This window comes from Pseudorasbora parva, chromosome 10 (genome assembly GCF_024679245.1).
Source record: "Pseudorasbora parva isolate DD20220531a chromosome 10, ASM2467924v1, whole genome shotgun sequence".
NCBI classification, from domain to species: domain Eukaryota; kingdom Metazoa; phylum Chordata; class Actinopteri; order Cypriniformes; family Gobionidae; genus Pseudorasbora; species Pseudorasbora parva.
Genome location: NC_090181.1, coordinates 7,981,834 through 7,993,932, shown reverse-complemented (window position 1 = coordinate 7,993,932; position 12,099 = coordinate 7,981,834). Strand labels below are relative to the sequence as shown.

General features: G+C 39.6%; 1 protein-coding gene across 1 annotated transcript in view; it reads left to right on the top strand.

Annotated features, from left to right (window-relative positions):
* The window catches only part of rtkn2 (rhotekin 2), a 35,731-nt gene that overhangs the window by 680 nt on the left and 22,952 nt on the right, over window positions 1-12,099 (top strand). The window lies entirely within an intron of this gene.

The window sequence follows — 12,099 nt, the reverse complement described above, 5'->3', positions numbered from 1 at the left end:
CGCTGTGGTTCTCACCAGGAAGAAGTGCTCATTCAAGCAATACTGCCCTTTATACCGTCATACAGAGCCATACTCAAAAGAAACTTTTTGAAACTTTTTCTAAACCTGAACAAGTTTATTTGACACTGAAATACTCCGTCATACATCCAACTAATTTTAATTAGTTAATTTTAAATTTTAAACTTTGGCCATGTTTAGCATGAGAATCAACTCTTTAATAGTGTAAATAAGTCAAAATGGATGAAATAGCATTAGACCATCCTTTAAAGGATCTGCTGCTAACATCTTGGTGCCAGACACCAGCACACCTTCAGTGGTCTAACTCAAATGCCTCAACAGGTCAGGGCTGTTTTGGCAGCAAAACGAGGACCAACACAATATTGTTATGTTATGCCTGATCAGTGGGGCAAAAAAGTATTTAGTCGGCTACCAATTGTGCAATTTCTCCCACTTAAAAAGATGAGAGAGGCATGTCATTTTCAGATGCACTTTAACTATGAGAGACAGAACGAGAAAAAAATTCCCGAAAATCACATTGTCTGATTTTTAAAGAATTTATTTGCAAAGTATGATGAAATTTACAGGCCTCTCTCATCTTTTTGAGTAGGAGAACTTGCACAATTGGTGGTTGACTAAATACTTTTTGCCCCATATTTGCACACACTGTAAATAGCATTATCCAGGAATAACTATCCCACTACTTAACACAGTGACACTATATGGAAATGTGTCAGCAGACAATGAGCTGTTTTTCATATAATGCCATCCACACTGACACAATTTAATCATGTTATATAATTATGGGAATGAAATCAATGAATGATTGACTGCAATAGCAAGTGATGAACCAATGATCTCATTATCTGCACAGACCGTTGACATTCTGGCTGTTGCCCAATCATGACTCACAATCAGGTTTGCATGACATTGTTTTAAAAGATATATTTACAGAGAATGAGACATGTGGACAGTTTAGTCATCTGTGCTCATTTTGTTATTCCCACATACATCATTTGTTGGCATACACATAAAAACAGAGTATCTATAAAAAGCTAAAACTTTGGGACAGGATGCAACACTGCCGCCTACTCCAGTCTTCTGAGCATGTGAAACCAAGTACACACCGTGTGTGAATCATAATATGACTGCAAGGAGAACATTTTTGACGACATCATGAGGCACGCTATGTCATCTGAATTCACACTAGACATTAATAAATGCATAAACTCTCCAGTCTTTATTATGTTATGATAGATATCATGACCGAATAACACATTTAGCTACGCAAACTAGTCTAATATTAGTCTGCTTATTCACTATTTTTCTCTCCTCCTATTAATGTGGCTTGTAAACTCGCATCAAAGCCAACTCAAACAAACAACGGCATTTCAGTCAGTTTATTTATCTTTGCAGCTAACCTCTGACTAAACTTTTTGTGTGTGTGTGTGTGTGTGTGTGTGTGGCCTGGTAATCCCTACGTTATGGGGACAAAATGTCCCCACAAAGATGGCAATATCCGAAATCCTTGTCCTTGTGGGGACATTTTTAGGTCCCCATGAGGAAAACATCTTATAAATCACACAGAAGGAGTTTTTTTTTTGAGAAAGTAAAAATGCAGAATGTTTCCTGTGATGGGTAGGTTTAGGGGCAGGGGCAGTGTAAGGGGGTAGGATGTACAGATTGTACAGTATGAAATCCATTACGCCTATGGAAAGTCCCCATAAAACATGGAAACACGACGTGTGTGTGTGTGTGTGTGTGTGTGTGTGTGTGTGTGTGTGTGTGTGTGTGTGTGTGTGTGTGTGTGTGTGTGTACAATTTCTGTAGAAATGGCCGCTGCCAGAACAGCACAGCAGCTGTAATTCCCAACGAGGATATGTGACCCCTGGCCAGCAGGCTTAAAAACTTTGAAATGTTCTTTGTGAATCTTATAAAACAGTAAAAAAAAAAAAAAAATTTGGATTCAAATAACTAATCATTATTTACCGTAGGTCATATTTTTTTCCCCCAGTTTTGCTTAGCACCTAGTGACATGTATGAGGTTTGATTCAAATTCTTATTGATTCCTAATTTCCATTCCAATAAGTTAAAACAAAAACTTAATTTACATTCATTTTAAATCTTATTAGCATTACCATTTCATTGAAGCTGAATAACAAGAACAAAAATCAATACAATAATGTGTATAATGTAACCTTTTTTTAATATTTTTTATTGTGCCTTTGATTACATAATTGTGGCATCCGTAATTTTAATTACATTTTAATTGTGATTTACAATAGTGATTCATTGAATTACAAATTTGATTAATTGTGCAGCTCTGTTCGTACCAGTGCAGGATTTGAAACATATTTTGTAAAACTTTGTAAAAAAAAAAACTTGTATGCAAAAATGTAGTAAGTGCATCTTTAAGGAAAGAAAAGTTGCCAGTTTGTTTCACATTTGGTATAAATGGGCCTTAAAGGCCCACTGAAATCAAAATAGAAGTTTTTTAGCTTTTAGTATGTCTGTGTTAGCTTTAAAGTTATGAATAAGCTGGTATGTTCCAAAACTATGACAAAATTTGCATTTAGGAGATATAAGCATTCAAAATTTACAGTCTCTCACTTTCGTTAAAACCAAGCGGCAACCTCCCGCGATCTCTCTTGAAGCCAATACGTGTAAATGACAGCTAATTTGTTAAAGAGAATTTTTAAGGGTTCGAATCAAGTTATTTTTTGAAGGACTTTTATTTTGACACAGCCTTAACATGCACCGATGGTTGTATAAAACGCGCCCTCTTTCCGCTTTGTGTATGTGCGCACGCTCTCGTGAAGGACGCAGCCTAGGATTCATGACGGGTGTCTCTCTTTTTACTGTGTTCTCTGTGCATCCCACTCGAGGGTTATAAGGTAAACAAGTTTTAATGTCTTTTAGTAAGTAATTGTATTGTTTTATTGTGATGTTGGTTATTGTGTGGGAGTCATACAGTGTTTGTTTTGTTTGTTTGCTGTAGCTCTTACGGTGTCTACATGAGTGTCACGAATAAAACGCAAATGGAAACATCAGTTTAATGAGTATTCGACCATCATTCCAGTGGGTTAGCAACAGTAAGAGCTTGGCCATTCATCGGAGTCTGCAGCATTAACGACTGGTGTTCATGCCGACGAGTCTTTGGGTGAACGCTTACTGGCAGCAGGTCGATTCCTGATGGTCAAATGTGATTCGATTATGGACAACTAACTTACAGACTAGGGCTGTAACGATATGCGATATGAAATCGAAATCGCAATACGCAGGTCCACGAACCTGTATCGCGATGTGTGAAGGTAGAATCGCGACACACCCCTTCCAACTCCCAGAATTATCCTTCCTGTCCAGGTCCAACTTTTAAGTCAGCAGTATGGCAACATTTCGCCGGTGGAGAACAAGGATGGCAATCGTGTAGTTGACGAGACTCACACAATTTGCCGTAAGTGTTTCGAGAAGCTTCCCCAACCGGCCGGCAACACAACCAACATGCAGATGCTGGAGACACACTGCAAGCGTGGTGTGAGCGTTTCGTTTCTGTTGCGTTTTAGCCGCGGGGCGGCTGCGTGGCGTTTTCTCTTTTTTTGCACACCAGAAGCGTGTCTGACACAGCGCTTCTGCTGGTATTGATGTACAGGATGTAAATATATATTGCCTATTGATACCGCAAAGAAAACGTCGGCAGTAGCCTATTGACCACACAGATATATGGTATTGATGGCAAAATAGGCTACAGAATATTTTGTTCTGCATTGACAGGTTTAATATTTCAAAATCGATAATTATGTTGTTTCTTATTATTAAAATTAGGCCTATATCTGCATTTATGTTAACCTACAGACTTTCAAACATGAACATGTCATTTATTAATATGCATTTGTGTCAAAATGACATACAAACATCTTTTCCTATTCTATTTTGCCTGGAAACGCTTCCAACACGCTCGCGTGTCGAGTTAAAAATAGGCGTCTCTTCTATTTGAAGCATGCATGCGTTTTCCGTGCGTGTCACGCAGGCATTATGCAAACTCTAACCGGTTAACATGAGAGCCGAAATAAAAACGGACACGCCACGCAGCCGAGACGCTCAGGCACGCTTGCAGTGTGTCCCCACAACCCAACAGCAGCAGCCTACACTGCCTAGTTTATTCCAAGCAAAGTTACCAGCCAATTCAGATCGAGCACAAAAAATTTGAAAAAACTTCTGGAGAAAACAAAGGCTAAGGTGGAGGAAGGGTTGAGTACTGCTAAATCCATCACAATCACCACAGATGGATGGACGTCCCGTACTACAGACAGCTATATGACCATAACCTCACACTATTACGGCCGATTGGCAAATAGCAAACCCCGCCCAAGCACGCGCTAGAGATTGATTGAAGAAGAATTTTCAAAATGCTCGAATCATCTCCACTATGGACTTTAGTTCTGTTTGTTTTTCAACAGTATTTTATTACAAAGAAAACAGAAGTGTTATAGCTTTGGTTATATAGTTTAATTTACTTAGGTATTTTGTTAATAATTTGCATAGTTAATATTGTTATTTGGTGTTCAGTTTATACAGGTTTTTCAAATGTTATTTAATAAAATATTTTTTTCCGCCTCAAAATATCTTTTGAACTGTTTTGTTTCCCCCCATATCGAGGTTTATATCGTACCGTGGGTCAAAAATCGTGATACGAACCGAACCCTGGGTTTGGTGTATCGTTACAGCCCTATTACAGACTGTGAAAGGCTGCTCCTTTTAAGGTGATATTTTTCCCTCAACACTTCTACAACAGCAGAAGGACATTAAGGTGAAACATTTAACCAACCAGAGACTTTGTCTTCAAGTTTAAAATGTTTCAAGGATTTCGAAAGACTGAAATCGTTTGTTGTGTTTGAAGAAGGAATATTTATATAATTTTTAAATTAGACGTTTGTAGTTGCAAAGGGTTATTTGTAAAACCATCGTCATTGCTAATGTTTGATGTTATATGTGATAATACTGTTTTGGGAATTCACAATTACATTTTAACTGTGTTGAATATATCTTATAGTGTGTTGATCTAGTAATTTTAAAATGACCGAGTTAAATTATTCTGTTGAAAATGTTGAATGTGAAAGGCAGATTAGTATTCTCCAACATGATATTGAAACCCTTAGTAATGAGTATCAAACATCAGACGGTTTAGAAAGACAACAAATAATAGAGGTAATTGAAGCTAAAGAACAAAGTTTGAGTGAACTTAAAGGTAAACTTCAAGAAGATTTAGGAGCACATCAAGGTCCTCGACGGTCTGTTCGGTCACGAAATCCCACTGAAAAAATGCTTGCATTTCAAAGAGATGAATTTCAGAAGAAGGAAAGAAAGCTTATCTCTATGTATGAACAATGGAAAACATTAGCACGTAAGGCTAGAGAGCAACTCAAGTCTGATATCACCGAGAGCCAGATGGCATCTCTTATTGATGCCCTGGAAGAGGAAAAGGAGAAAGTTATGCGTCTCTATGTCGAAGTTCGAAATCATGTCACGCCATCTACTGAACTAAGACGTCGTATTGATGCTTGTGATGCAGTGACGGCAGACATAATAAAGGTTGCTTATGAAAGAATATCAGGAATCGACGAATTTAATGCCGAACAAGCAAAAGATCGCTTAAAAGAACTTCTTGACTCGAGCTATGCTCGTTCCATCTATGGCTCTACTGTGTCCCGAGTTAGCCGCAAGTCTAATGCTCAGTCAAGTCATCATACTACATCTTCGTGTGTAGCTTCAAAACATGCTGAAGCAGCTGCAGATTTGGCAGCAAGGGAAGTAGAGTATAAAATGCTAATAGAAGAAAATAAACAGAAAAAGACAATTCAGGAATTGCAAGAAAGGCAAGAGAGAGATCTAGATGCTCAAAAACGTGATCTAGAGCAGTTACATGCAGAGAAGGATTTAAAGGTAGCACGGGCAAGGTTTGAGGCCTACAATCGAATAGCAGTGCAAGAAGTCGAAGATCCTCTAACATACGGTGTTAATCGAGAACAATGTTGTCTGCCTTCAAGCCTTTCTAGCCAACCTGCTAATCATACATCTCAAAATGAGTTGCCATCTCTTGTTCAAGCCCTGCAAGATAGCATGAACTTGAATAGATTACCAGCTCCAGAGCCCTCTTTATTTGATGGTGATTCCATTCATTATGTTGAGTGGAAGACTTCCTTCATGTCATTGATAGATCGAAAGAATATATCTGCTGCTGATAAACTTTATTATCTTAAAAGGTATGTGGGTGGTTCGGCGCGTAAAACCTTGGATGGGACCTTCTACAGGAGTGACAACGAAGCCTATAAGGACGCCTGGAGTAAATTAGATCAAAGGTACGGTCAACCATTTGTGATCCAACGTGCCTTTCGTCAGAAACTTGCAAACTGGCAAAAGGTTCAATCAAAGGATGCTGTTGGACTAAGAGAATTTTCAGATTTTCTTAATGCCTGTCAAGACGCTATGCCTCATGTTGTAGGTCTACAGATATTAAACGACTGTGAGGAAAACCAAAAGTTAGTTCAAAAGCTACCAGAGTGGGCTGCTTCACGCTGGAATCGGCAGGTTACGCAAACCTTGAGAGACAATAAGGAGTTTCCAGACTTTAAGGCCTTCGCAGCATTTGTTTCATTTGAGGCAGAGATCGTCTGTAATCCAGTCACTTCTACTTATGCTCTCAGTTCAACATGTGCTGAAAAACGAAATTTCAGAGAAACAAAGAGTAAAGGTAATGTTCTCAACACTCAGACTGTCTTGGGTTTTGATGGGCCAAAAATCGCAATGAAAAATCCCAAACCTCCCTGTGCATTTTGCCAAGATACTAAACATCAGCTTGGAGATTGCTTCATACTGATGACTAAGACATTAGCAGAGCGACGGGCATTTGTAAAGGAAAATAATCTCTGTTATGGATGTTTAAAAACCGGCCATTGTGCAAGAGACTGTCGCCATCGTCTTTCCTGTCACACCTGTAAAGGGAAACATCCTACTTGCCTTCATGATGATAACTACCCCAGGAGAGAACGGTTGGTTCCTGTAACAACTTCTGTTTCTGGGTCAGAAGATGAGTCAACAGCTGCTCTGTCATTGAGTGTGGCCGGAAGGGGATCATCTTATACATCGATGATTGTGCCGGTATGGTTATCCAGCAACAATGTGAGTACAGAAAAATTAGTTTATGCCTTGCTTGATTCACAGAGTGATACAACCTTTATCGACCAAGGAGTGAGCGACGTCTTGCAGGCAGATAAATTTCCTGTTAAGTTAAAACTGACCACGATGACTGGAAAGGATACCATTGTAAAGAGTGAAAGGATTTCAGGACTCCGTGTAAGAGGTTATAGTTCTGCCACTTATATCGAACTCCCTCCTGCCTATACTAAAGATTGTATTCCAGTCAATCATGCACATATACCTACATGCGAAACAGCTAAACTTTGGAATCATCTTTCAGCAATTACTGATGAGATACCCTCTTTGAAGGATTGCGAAGCCGGTCTTTTGATTGGCTACAATTGCGTTAGAGCATTAGCACCAAGACAAGTGATTTTAGGAGAAAATTATGAACCCTATGCTGTCAGAACTGATCTAGGTTGGAGCATTGTTGGACCTTCATTACCCAGACTTGACTCTTTTGGCGCTACCGGTCTATGTCACAGACTTTCTGTAAAAGAAATTCCTCCTTTGACTCCAGCAGATGCCATACGCATTTTAGAATCTGATTTTAAAGATGTTAACAATGACGACTCAACTCTTTCTCAAGATGATATTACTTTTCTAAATAAGTTAAGTGATCGTATAAGGAGAAACAGCTCTGGACACTATGAAATGCCTCTACCTTTTAAAAAAAGACCTAATATGCCAGATAACAAACAATTTGCTCTTGTGAGACTTAACCATCTGAAGAGAAAATTGTTAAAAGATCAACGGTACAAAGAGCATTATGTGAAATTTATGGAAGAGGTTATTGAAAGAGGAGAGGCCGAGGAAGTTAAAGATGGAGGCAGAAAAGGCGGAGAGTGGTACGTTCCTCATCACGGTGTTTACCACCCAAAGAAGCCGGATAAGTTGAGAGTTGTTTTTGACTGTTCTGCCAGATATCATGGAACCAGTTTAAATGATCATCTCCTTCAAGGACCGGACCTGATGAACAGTTTGACTGGAATTCTTCTCAGATTTCGTCAGCACCCTGTGGTTTTGATATGTGATGTGGAGAAAATGTTTCATCAGTTTCATGTGTGTGAAGCAGACAGAGACTTTCTGCGTTTCTTGTGGTGGAAGAATGGAGACTTGAACGAGCAACCCTGTGAGTATAGAATGACAGTTCATCTTTTTGGAGCATCTTCATCGCCGGGATGTGTGAACTATGGATTGAAGCACTTGGCTGAAGGCAACAAGGATCAGTATCCTTTAGGATTCCAGTTTGTAATGAATGACTTCTATGTAGATGATGGTGTTACAAGTGTACAAACAACAGAGGATGCAATTCAGCTTGCTCAAGAGGCCAGAGAACTTTGTGCCATTGGTGGCCTTAGACTTCACAAATTTGTGTCCAATGATAAAGCTGTCCTGGAAAGTATTCCCTCCTCAGAACTAGCAACTAATGTAAAGGAACCTGATCTTTCGTTTGATCCCTTGACAGAGCGAACATTGGGGATTCAGTGGAACATGGAACTTGATTGTTTCAAGTTTGAGATTAGCCTCAAGGAACAGCCAGTAACTCGACGTGGAATCCTATCTACGATTGCATCATTGTATGACCCATTAGGGTTCTTGGCTCCTTTCACCCTTCTTGGAAGGAAAATACTTCAAGAAGTCTGTAGACAGGGTACAGGTTGGGATGACACATTGAGCAATGTGTTGCAGCCAAGGTGGGCGTGCTGGAAAAGAGATTTGAGTAACCTGAAGAAAGTGAATATTTCCCGCACATATGCTCCTCCTGGGTTTGGACAGGTAAAGAAAGTAGAGTTGCATCACTTCTCAGATGCTAGTACTAGTGGATATGGACAGTGCTCATATCTGAGATTGAAGAATGAAAGGGAAGATGTTCATGTTGCTCTTGCCATGGGAAAGTCTCGTGTATCTCCTTTAAAGATTACAACTATTCCAAGGTTGGAGTTGACTGCTGCAGTGGTTTCAGTGAGTGTCAGTAAAATCCTAAAAGAAGAACTTCGATATACTGACATCACAGAGTTCTTCTGGACCGATTCCAAGGTTGTTCTTGGATACATCAATAATGAGGCCAGACGATTTCATACGTTCGTTGCTAACCGAGTGCAAAGGATTCATTTGAGCACAGTTCCACAGCAATGGAGGCATGTTCCAACAACTGACAATCCTGCAGATCATGTGTCAAGAGGTCTTACTGTGGATGAAATGATTTCATCTGACTGGTTCACAGGACCAAAGTTTTTATGGAATAATGAAATGGTTGTCCCTTCAAATGAGATTCCAGAACTACTACCAGGTGACTCGGAAGTTAGAAGCTCTCAAACCCTTAACACAAAGGCAGTAGAACATGAAACTATTGTAAATCGCCTGTCAAAGTTCTCATCTTGGTCCCGTGTAGTTCGAGCAATCGCACGCATTCAACGGCGAATTCATAAGGACAAATCAAGTAGACTTTCTACAGTTGAGGAAAGAGAACAAGCCGAGTGCTTTATAATTAAGCTTCTGCAAAAACATGTATTTGAAGAAGAATTAAAAGTATTAAGTAAAGGTATTCCATTGTCATCTCATAATGAGTTGTATAACCTTAACCCATTTCTTGATAGTAATGGTGTGCTTAAGGTGGGAGGAAGACTCAGCAATTCCTTGTGTAGCTTATTCAAACATCCTGCAGTTATCCCCAAAGACCACCATATTACAAAATTGATCATTGCTGACTGCCATGAAAGGGTTAAACATCAAGGTAAAGGCTTTACCATTAATGAAATCCGTTCAAGGGGGTTTTGGATCCCAGGTATTAATCGTACTGTAGCATCTCAAGTGCGCAACTGTGTTACCTGTAGAAAATGCAGGCGTCCAACAGAAGAGCAAAGGATGGCTGACTTGCCTTCAGAGAGAGTGAATCCTTCACCACCGTTCACTTATTGTGGTATGGACTGTTTTGGTCCATTTTTTGTTAAACAAGGACGGAAGGTGTACAAAAGATATGGATTGATCTTCACTTGCTTCTCTTCCCGTGCCATTCACATTGAGATGCTAGATTCTATGTCGACTGATTCCTTTATCAATGGCTTGCGCTGCTTTATTTCCATACGTGGAGCAATTCGACAGATTAAATCTGATCAAGGCAGCAACTTTATAGGTGCCAAAAATGAGCTGACTGAGGCTCTCAAAGAACTTGATGTTGAAAGGCTGAATAACTTCTTAGCTGAGAATCAGTGTGACTTTGTCATGAATGCACCATGTGCAAGTCATACAGGAGGTGTATGGGAGCGACAGATTAGGACTGTAAGAAGTATTCTCCAGTCTACACTCTTGATTGCTTCTGAAAGGATTGATGATTCATCTCTAAGAGCATTCTTTTATGAAGCAATGTCAATTGTAAACAGTCGACCACTCACTGTTGACAATTTAAGCGATCCAAATAGCCTTGAACCTATAACACCAAATCATTTTCTCACTATGAAGTCTACCATTGCCTTACCCCCTCCAGGCAAGTTCACTAAAGAAGATCTCTGTGCAAGGAAAAGGTGGCGCCATGTTCAATATCTTGCGGAACAATTCTGGAGTCGCTGGCGGAAAGAGTATCTCTCCAATATAGCTGTTAGACAACGTTGGCACACCCCTAAGAGAAATCTGTTAATAGGGGATATTGTAATAGTCAAGGACAATGATCTACCTAGGCACAAGTGGTCGTTGGGTAGGATCGTAGGAACAACTATAGATTCAGATGGACTTGTGAGGAGAGTTAGGGTTCATCTTGGTGATAAACACCTTGGAAACCAGGGAAAATGTCCCGGTAAGCTTTCTATTATTGAACGTCCAATTCAGAAGTTGGTTTTACTGCTGGAGGCTTGTTGAAGTTTTGTTTTGTCTTTGTTTTTGTTTTGTTTTTTCTTTAGTTTTTTTTTTTTAATAGTTGTGTTGTTAAAAGTGTCTTTGTATTTTTGAAATCATTTGTTTCTGGAACTCTTGATTTGGTGGGAGTGTAAATGACAGCTAATTTGTTAAAGAGAATTTTTAAGGGTTCGAATCAAGTTATTTTTTGAAGGACTTTTATTTTGACACAGCCTTAACATGCACCGATGGTTGTATAAAACGCGCCCTCTTTCCGCTTTGTGTATGTGCGCACGCTCTCGTGAAGGACGCAGCCTAGGATTCATGACGGGTGTCTCTCTTTTTACTGTGTTCTCTGTGCATCCCACTCGAGGGTTATAAGGTAAACAAGTTTTAATGTCTTTTAGTAAGTAATTGTATTGTTTTATTGTGATGTTGGTTATTGTGTGGGAGTCATACAGTGTTTGTTTTGTTTGTTTGCTGTAGCTCTTACGGTGTCTACATGAGTGTCACGAATAAAACGCAAATGGAAACATCAGTTTAATGAGTATTCGACCATCATTCCAGTGGGTTAGCAACAATACGGAAGTAATGTAAACTGCAATTCCTCAACTGGCCACTGGGACAGGCTCCAGAAGGGAGCAGAATCTCATTGAGCCCCATGTTAAAATTCTCAACTTTAAAGCAGAAAAAAACATGTTTACAGCCTTGTACAAATTGTGGTTTTGGCTTATAAGGCTAATTTTGACCTTCATGACAACTCTGAGGGGGGTGAATTTTTTTATAACTCATTCGTTTACGTTATATAAAGCCTTAAGTTTCTGCATAATTAAGGGCGTGGTTACAAGTGGATAGCCATTTATCTGCCGTCTATAGTTATTGCGTCACCTCAGCTCCGCGCATATCCCGCCTTTTTGCCCATTTTCTGTTATCCGGGAGTGACACGCGATGACTCGCTCACAAGATGGCAACGCCCAGCTCGCCTCTACTTTAAGCTTCAGAACGGCTTATCGGAATCCTATGGGTGACGTCAAGGACACTACGTCCATATTTTTTTACAGTCTATGGTTAAAACGA